Source organism: Microcaecilia unicolor, chromosome 4, assembly GCF_901765095.1.
Source record: "Microcaecilia unicolor chromosome 4, aMicUni1.1, whole genome shotgun sequence".
Classification (NCBI taxonomy): Eukaryota; Metazoa; Chordata; class Amphibia; order Gymnophiona; family Siphonopidae; genus Microcaecilia; species Microcaecilia unicolor.
In genome coordinates this window covers 45,033,732-45,042,504 of record NC_044034.1, presented here as the reverse complement: position 1 = coordinate 45,042,504, position 8,773 = coordinate 45,033,732, and positions in this window count along the sequence as shown.

The following is an 8,773-nucleotide window of genomic DNA, read 5'->3' as shown; positions in this document are numbered from 1 at the left end:
TCTGAGGACACAATAGGATGAGAATACACAGAGATGTACCATCTATACTGGCCTAAATAAAAGATGTCCCTTATTAAAGTGGGTATTTGAAGACACCAACAAGGGCCCTGTCCATTAGTAAAGCACCACACTGAAAATACCTTCCATTTTAAAGCATAAAAACATCTTGTGGAAGGTTTCCTTGTTGCCACCAAGATATCCTGAATTTGAGGTGGTAAACCAAAGAGGCACAGAAGCGAGCGAAGTGCCGATTGAAATACAGTCGATTGACCCACGGACCCTGAGGAAGAAGGCGAAACTTGGGCCGAGTTGGGCCGTGGAAGGGGTTCAGATGACTGTATTCCGTTTGTGAGACTGCTCAGAATTTTTTTCAGCAGCAAGCTAAGTACCCATGTAGTTGAGATTTGATTAAAATTGGAAAATAGAAGTGGGTTACTTAATAGAGGTTTTTGAGCCAGTGATGATCGGGCGGTGCTCCCTAACGTTGTTTTACAACACAAGGAGCACACACCAGGATTGAGGCTTTTCCTCTATAATTTAAATATAATTCGTATTTGACGTTATCAATTTCTATATAGGAGTCTATGATTATATGATTGAGGATAGATTTGACTGCCTATTGCTCCATTGGTGATTATTAGTAGGAGTTTCTAGTAAACCAAAGAGGCAACCAGGCCTGGTCAATTTCCACGCTGTCAAAGCAAGGGACTTGCAGCTTGAATACAGAAGGGCACCTCCACCCTGTGTTGTTAAGGTAGGAAATATCTGGAGCCTACATGGAGCAATAACTGAGTTTTCTTTAGAGAAACAAACTAATGCCATTGAGATCAGTATGGTGTTAACAAGAATCACTGTGCTGGGCCTCCTTAGAATGAGTGCAGGGTTTTAACTTTCATAGGGCTGGGCAGATAAGAACAGAAGAGGGTCCAAGTTCAGTCTATAGTTAGAATATCCTGTGCTAGTTGAGTTGGAGAAGGGCACACAACATCAACAGAGAGCAGCTTTGCATTTTTGCTGCTGGTGAACAAGTCTTTTTGTGGAGTGCTCAGGTCTGAAAAATGCTCCATAGAACTTGAAGATCTAGGGACCATTTGTGAGGCTGAAGAACTCTGCTGAATCTGTCTGCTAAGTGGTTTTGATTTTCTGGTATATAAGTAGCTTAGAAGGCTAACTAAGTCCTAAATTTGTGCTGCATCTTGGCCAGAGTCAGAGGAAGCCTGCATCTCCTTGTTTGTTGATGTAAATTATTTCCACTTGGTTGTCCATATGGATTAGAATTGATCGATCATGGAGAAGGTGGGCAAATACTCAAAAAGAATAAAATATCAGTCTCAATTCTAGATGAATGATGTGGAACAATTTTTCAGCTTTCAACTAGGCATCTTGAGTGAGTTGAGAGCTGAGGTGTGCTTACAAGGATGATCCTGAGGTGCAAAGGGAAATCATTTGAGTCCTTGCACTCCACCAGTGCAATATGGTTTATAGTGAAGCTGATACAGAAACAAAGAAGATAATCTCACAGCACAACACACAGGTATAAACAAAAAAAAAGTGGGGGTGGATCAATCTAATACCAACACAATGGAACAAAATGAGTTTATTAAAAGCAAATTCTCAGAAATAAGCAGACTCGATGCAGATCTGCATTTTGGCACAGAAAGCGATTTCCAGCTGTGTTTACCAGGTACTGTAACTCTGCCGTATTTTGACTAGTGTCACAGATTACGCTAGTCATTATTTCCCTGTTATAAGACACTAGTAAGAAATGCCCGTTTTGGAAAAAAATGAAATGGGCGCTAGTAAGGTAATCCCCCCCCCCCCACCACCATCTTCCCTCCCGAGTTCCGGCCCCCCTCTCCATCCCTCCCTTCCGAGTTCCAGACCCCCCCCCCTCTCCCTCCCTCCCTCCCTCCCTCACTTGGTTGCGAGTTGTGATGAAAAGTTCGCATTGCTCTCCCCGCTGCTGTCACTCTGTGGAACTCATGCATTGTGCCTTCGCCAACCCGCCCTCGACGTCATCGCGTTTTGATGCGAGGGCGGAGCTACAGTGACTGCAGGCCAAACCGGATATCTCGGGCGCCTCATCCTCCGGCTTGAGGCTTCATTGGAACGTTGGAGGTGCCTTTTATATATATAGATGATTTTCCTGTTGTTTAGACCATGGGTATTGTGTTGTGTGCTATTCAGCACTTCATCTGCATGAATTTGTGAACATTGTTGCTCATACTCTGCTGAACTGATTGGTTGGCTCCTGAGGCAGGCGCTTTCTGTGCTGAAACGTAGATCTGCATCAAGTTTGCTTACTTCTTAGAATTTGCAATTATAGTGACATTGACAAGTGAATTGTAAAACACAAAGGCTGGGCCTGCTGATTTCACTCAAAATTGAGGTTCCATTCTGGCTTTGATTCAATTAGATTTATTATATTTGACATTCTATTTTTAATAATCAATGGGGTCCTTTTACTAAAATGTGTTATGTTTTTGCACTTAACATGCCTTAATCCCAAGCACTAACGTATGGTAAGTGCAAAGGCCATACAGTAATTCCTGGGGGCATACAAACAAAGCAGACCAGCAGGTGTAGGAGTATGAAGTTTATTAAGTACAAGCACCCGACATGGCCACGTGTCTCCTTAAAGGGTGCGTCAGAGTAGACTGTCAATTCAGACATATAAAGCAAATTAAGAATACAACCAATACATCACTCAAAATCAAACAATATACATAACATTTTTTGTCAATATATAAATAATCAGTATAAAATCTTAAGACAATAATACTGTAAAAGATAAAATACATGCACAGTTAATTAGAAAACAAAAAAAATGCATACAAGTGCAGCTATTGCGTGGTGTGATCTGTTTAGACACTGACAGGCTGAACTGTTTGCACATGGAACAGTGGAACATGCACAAGAACAATCATGCACATGTGTAAGGTTTCTCTTTGCATGGGAAGGTGATAAATAGAAATCAAACAAAATAAAACATGGAAAAGAAAATAAGATGATACCTATTTTTATTGGACATAACTTAATACATTTCTTGATTAGCTTTCGAAGGTTGTTTTCCGATCTGACGAAGAAGGGCAACCTTCGAAAGCTAATAAGAAGTATTAAGTTATGTCCAATAAAAAAGGTATCATCTTATTTTATTTTCCATGTTTTATTTTGTTTGGATTTCTATAGATTCTACATTGAATGTTGCTATTCCACTAGCAACATTCCATGTAGAAGTCCGGCCCTTGTAGATCACCAATGTGGCCGCGCAGGTCTTCTGCTTCTGTGAGTCTGACGTCTGCACGGGTGGACGTCAGACTCACAGAAACAGAAGCCTGCGCAGCCTTCTACATGGAAGTTGCTAGTGGATAGCAACATTCCATGTAGAATCTCCAATAGTAGCAACATTCCATGTAGAATCTCCAATGGTATCTATTTTACTGTCATAGTAATGCTTGAATGTTTTCACTTATATACACTGTCAGCTAGCACATTTGCTTATTTCCGATCTGACGGAAGAAGGGCAACCTTCGAAAGCTAATCAAGAAATGTAGTGTTATGTCCAATAAAAAGGTATCATCTTATTTCTTTTCCATGTTTTATTTTGTTTGATTTCTATTTGATAACCTTAAGAGTGGACTAACACGGCTACCACACTCCTCTACTTTACATGGGAAGGTGAAAAGTTGACTAAAAAGGATTTGACTAAGGTTGACTAACGTGGATTTTAAACGCACATTCCCCTAGTAGTATTAATTTATCCATAAACCTAAAAGTAGTAAAAGATTTTTTTTTGAACAAGCATAATTCTTATCAAAGGAAATGCTAATGCAAAAGACTTAAAAGCAGTGGCGTACCAAGGGGGGGCGGTGGGGACGGTCCGCCCCGGGTGCACGCCGCTGGGGGGGTGCCGCGCACCTGCCGGCTCTTCGTTTTCATGCTCCCTCTGCCCCGGAACAGGTTATCAGATGGTGATAATAAGGGCATCAATGGAACTGAACTGTATGATGAACTATGTGCCTTTAAAGATCTGTTTAAGACCGAATTGTACCATTTTCATAATCCTTTGGAAACTCTAAAATTTGTTCTATCAAACAGCCTCCCATTCCCAAATGTGAGCATCATTCTAAGAAGATGTTTCAAACCTCCTCTCTACTGTGGCACCATCCACGTCTGTCAACGAGGCTGTTTCTTCTTACAACAATACTCTATCCTCTGCCTTAGACACTCTTGCACCTTTGATGACCCGCCCTGTAAGGCGTACAAAACCCCAACCTTGGCTGACTTCTAATATCCGCTACCTACGTTCCTGTACCCGCTCCGCCGAACGCCTCTGGCGGAAATCTCGGGCCTTTGCTGATTTCTTACACTTTAAGTTTATGCTGACCTCCTTCCAATCTGCTCTTTTACGTGCCAAACAGGATTATTATATCCAACTGACCAACTCTCTTGGCTCTAATCCTCGACTTCTCTTCACCACATTGAACTCTCTCCTCAAGGTGCCCCCTCCCCCAACTCCCCCTTCATTATCTCCTCAGACCCTTGCTGAATTCTTTCACAACAAGGTTCAAAAGATAAACCTTGCTTTCTCTACCTCACCAGCTCTCCCTCCACTAGTCCGTTTCCCTCTCTCTCCTTCCCCTCATTCCCCTTCCTCCTTTCCTGAAGTTACTATTGAGGAAACTACACTTCTCCTTTCTTCTTCAAAATGTACCACCTGTTCCTCTGATCCCATTCCCACCCACCTTCTTAATGCCATCTCTCCTACTCTCATTCCTTTTATCTGTCACATTCTCAACCTCTCACTTTCCACTGCGACTGTCCCTGCTGCCTTTAAACATGCTGTGGTCACACCTCTCCTTAAGAAGCCTTCACTTGACCCTACTTGTCCCTCTAATTACCGACCCATCTCCCTCCTTCCTTTTCTCTCCAAATTACTTGAGCGTGCTGTTCACCGCTGCTGCCTTGATTTTCTCTCCTCACATGCTATTCTTGACCCATTACAATCTGGTTTTCGCCCTCTCCCCTCAAACGAAACTAGCGCTTACTAAAGTCTCCAATGACCTATTACTGGCATAAATCCAGAGGTCCAATATTCCATCCTCATTCTTCTTGATCTTCTGCTGCTTTGACACTGCGATCACAGCATACTTCTCGATACCCTGTCCTCACATTGGATTCCAGGGCTCTGTCCTTTCCTGGTCTCTTCCTACCTCTCCCTCCGCACCTTAGTGTTCACTCTGGTGGATCCTCTTCTACTTCTATCCCTCTGCCTGTCGGCGTACCTCAGGGTTCTGTTCTTGGTCCCCTCCTCTTTTCTATCTACACTTCTTCCCTTGGTTCATTAATCTCATCCCATGGCTTTTCCTACCACCTCTATGCTGATGACTCCCAAATCTACCTTTCTACCCCTGATATCTCACCTTGCATCCAAACCAAAGTTTCAGTGTGCTTGTCTGACATTGCTGCCTGGATGTCTCAACGCCACCTGAAATTAAATATGACCAAAACCGAGCTTCTCATTTTTCCCCCCAAACCCACCTCCCCGCTCCCCCCGTTTTCTATTTCTGTTGATGGCTCTCTCATTCTCCCTGTCTCCTCAGCTCGAAACCTTGGGGTCATCTTTGACTCTTCTCTCTCCTTCTCTGCTCATATCCAGCAGACCGCCAAGACCTGTCGTTTCTTTCTTTACAACATCCGTAAAATCCGCCCCTTTCTTTCCGAGCACTCTACCAAAACCCTCATCCACACCCTTGTCACCTCATCGTTTAGACTACTGCAATCTGCTCTTGCTGGCCTACCACTTAGTCACCTCATCCCCTCTCCAGTCAGTGTCAAAACTCTGCCTGCCCGTCTCATCTTCCGCCAGGGTCGCTTTACTCATACTACCCCTCTCCTCAAGACCCTTCACTGGCGTCCCTATCCCGTTCGAATCCTGTCAAACTTCTTCTACTAACCTATAAATGTACTCACTCTGATGCTCCCAGTATCTCTCCACACTCGTCCTTCCCTAACCCCTTCCCGTGCACCTCGCTCCATGGATAAATCCTTCTTATCTGTTCCCTTCTCCACTACCTGCCAACTCCAGACTTCGCGCCTTCTGTCTCGCTGCACCCTATGCTGGAATATAACTTCATGAGCCCCTACGTCTGCCCATCCTTGGCCACCCTTTAAATCTAGACTGAAAACCCACCTCTTTAAACATTGCTTTTGACTCGTAACACTTGTAACCACTCGCCTCCCACCTACCCTCCTTTCTTCCCTTCCGTTCACATAATTGATTTGATTGCTTACTTTATTATTTTGTCTATTAGATTGTAAGCTCTTTGAGCAGGGACCTGTCTTTCTTCTATGTTTGTACAGGCTGCCGTATGCCTTGTAGCGCTATAGAAATGCTAATAGTAGGTAGTAGTAGTAGCTGACAATTCCTGTCAGTTGTGGCAAGTGGTGAGCGATCATTTTCACGGTTAAAAATCATAAAAAATTATTTGCGATCAAGTATTTTGCAAGAAAGGCTTGTAAGCCTTGCCATGATTGCTATTGAGAATGATATATGTGCCCAGTTAGATATCAATGATTTAATTGCTAATATCGTGAACATGAAAGCACGAAAAGCTAAGTAGTTGTAAACCCTCTATTTGTTCAGCAATCCCACAAAGATGCACTCCATCGCTTTTCGCTCCTATTTCCTTTGCATCTTCTGCTCCCTCTGCCTGCTGTTCTTCAACTTGTTCTTCACCTTTTAAGGCACTGGGCTGAAAAAGGGGACAGGGTGGGAGAAGAGGGAGGGAGAAGAGAGAGAGAAGATGCTAGACGGGGGGGGGGGGGGGGCGCCAACTGATAGTCTGCAGGGGGGCACCAGAGACCCTAGGACCGGCCCTGGATGTAGATCTGGGAGTCATCAGCATAAAGGTGATACTGAAAACCATGGGATGAGATCAGAGTGCCAAGGGAACTATAGACGGAGAAATAGATGGAAAAAAGAGTCAGCGAGGCAAGTGGGACTCTAAGTACTTTTCAAGATGTATGAAAAATGAATTGGCATTTCAAGCTAGCTTAATGCAGCTGTTTGTAATTCTAAACAATTCACTAGACACAAAATATAAAGAAAAATACTTGTAGCCTGACAAAACCATTCTAGACAGCAGAAGCTATGATTTTATCTGCAAGCAGAGAGGTCTCTGTAGACATTTTCCCCTCTGGCCAAATTCTTATCCAATCAAGGTCTTCACCCATTCATTTATGCAGACAATGTCACAATTTACATCCCTTTCAGACACGACCTTTCTGAAATCACCAAGGATATCATGTGAAGTCTGAACATCATGGACTCATGGGCAAACTCATTTCAACTGAAAATAAACACCAAAAAAACACATTGTCTTATCCTCTCATTCCAATACAATAATTATAAACCCACTCCTGATCATTCTCTTCCTATTTCTGATAGCCTCAAAATTTTAGGTGTTACAATTGATCGCCACCTTATACTTGAGAGCCAAGTTAACTCCATTATAAAGAAGATATTTCATTCTATGTGGAAACTTAAACGTCTAAGACCTTATTTCCCGAGGGAAATATTCCGTAACTTGATTCAATCTGTGGTTCTGAGCCACGCAGATTACTGCAATGGATTATATGCGAGATGTAACGAACAGCTTATGAAGAAACTCCAGAGAGCCCAAAACACAGCTGCCAAGTTGATATTCACTAAAACACGATTTGATAATGTCAAACCTCTCCGATTAAAACTGCATTGGCTCCCTATCAAAATTTGCTCTTTGGTCCACAAGATTATCCTATGGTGAAACCCCAGGTTACATGGTTGACTTGATAGATCTTCCGATCAGAAACAGGATCAGAGCATCACATACTTATTTGAACCCCATTATCCAAGCTGCATAGGACTCAGATATAAATCAAGCTTATGCATCCAATTTCTCTTATTTAGCACACAAATGTGGAATGCATTACCAAAGACTATGAAACGATCTATGACCATCTAACTTCAGGAGATCATTAAAGACCATACTTGTTCTGCAAGGGCTACTCAACACGACCCAACTTAAATGCCTCAACTCTCGGCACACACAACAAATCTTAGTATTTCATTGGACATTATCCTGCTATAATCGACGAGAAAAAACGCCCAAGTTTCCGACCTAAATCGAGAGATGGACGTTATCTCACAAAAACGAAATAACGCGGTATAATCGAAAGCCGAACTTGGACGTTTTTCAACTGCACTCCATCGCGGAAGCGTACAAAAGTTGACGGCGGGCGTGTCGACCGAGGCGTGGTGAAGGCGGGACTGGGACATGGTTATCACCCCGAACAGAGATGGGCGCCTTTCGCCGATAATGGAAAAAAAAGTATGCTTTTGTAGCTAGAATTTAGGGCACTTTTCCTGGCCCTGTTTTTCACGAAATAAGGCCCCCAAAATAGGGCCCCCTCCCACCACAAAAAATGATGTTTCACACTTTATATTTTCACCCTCAAATGTCATACCCACCTCCCGGCAGCAGTATGAAGGTCCCTGGAGCAGTTGTTAGGGGGTGCAGGGACTTCAGGCAGGTGGACACAGGCCCACCCCCCCCTACTGTTACAATTGGTGCTGCTTAATGCTAGTCGTCCAACCCCCCCCCCCCAAACCCCACTGTACCCACATGTAGGGCCCCCTTCACCCCTTAGGGCTATAGTAATGATTAGACTTGTGGGCAGTGGGTTTTGAAGGGGGATTTGGGGGGCTCAACACACAAGGGAAGGGTGCTAT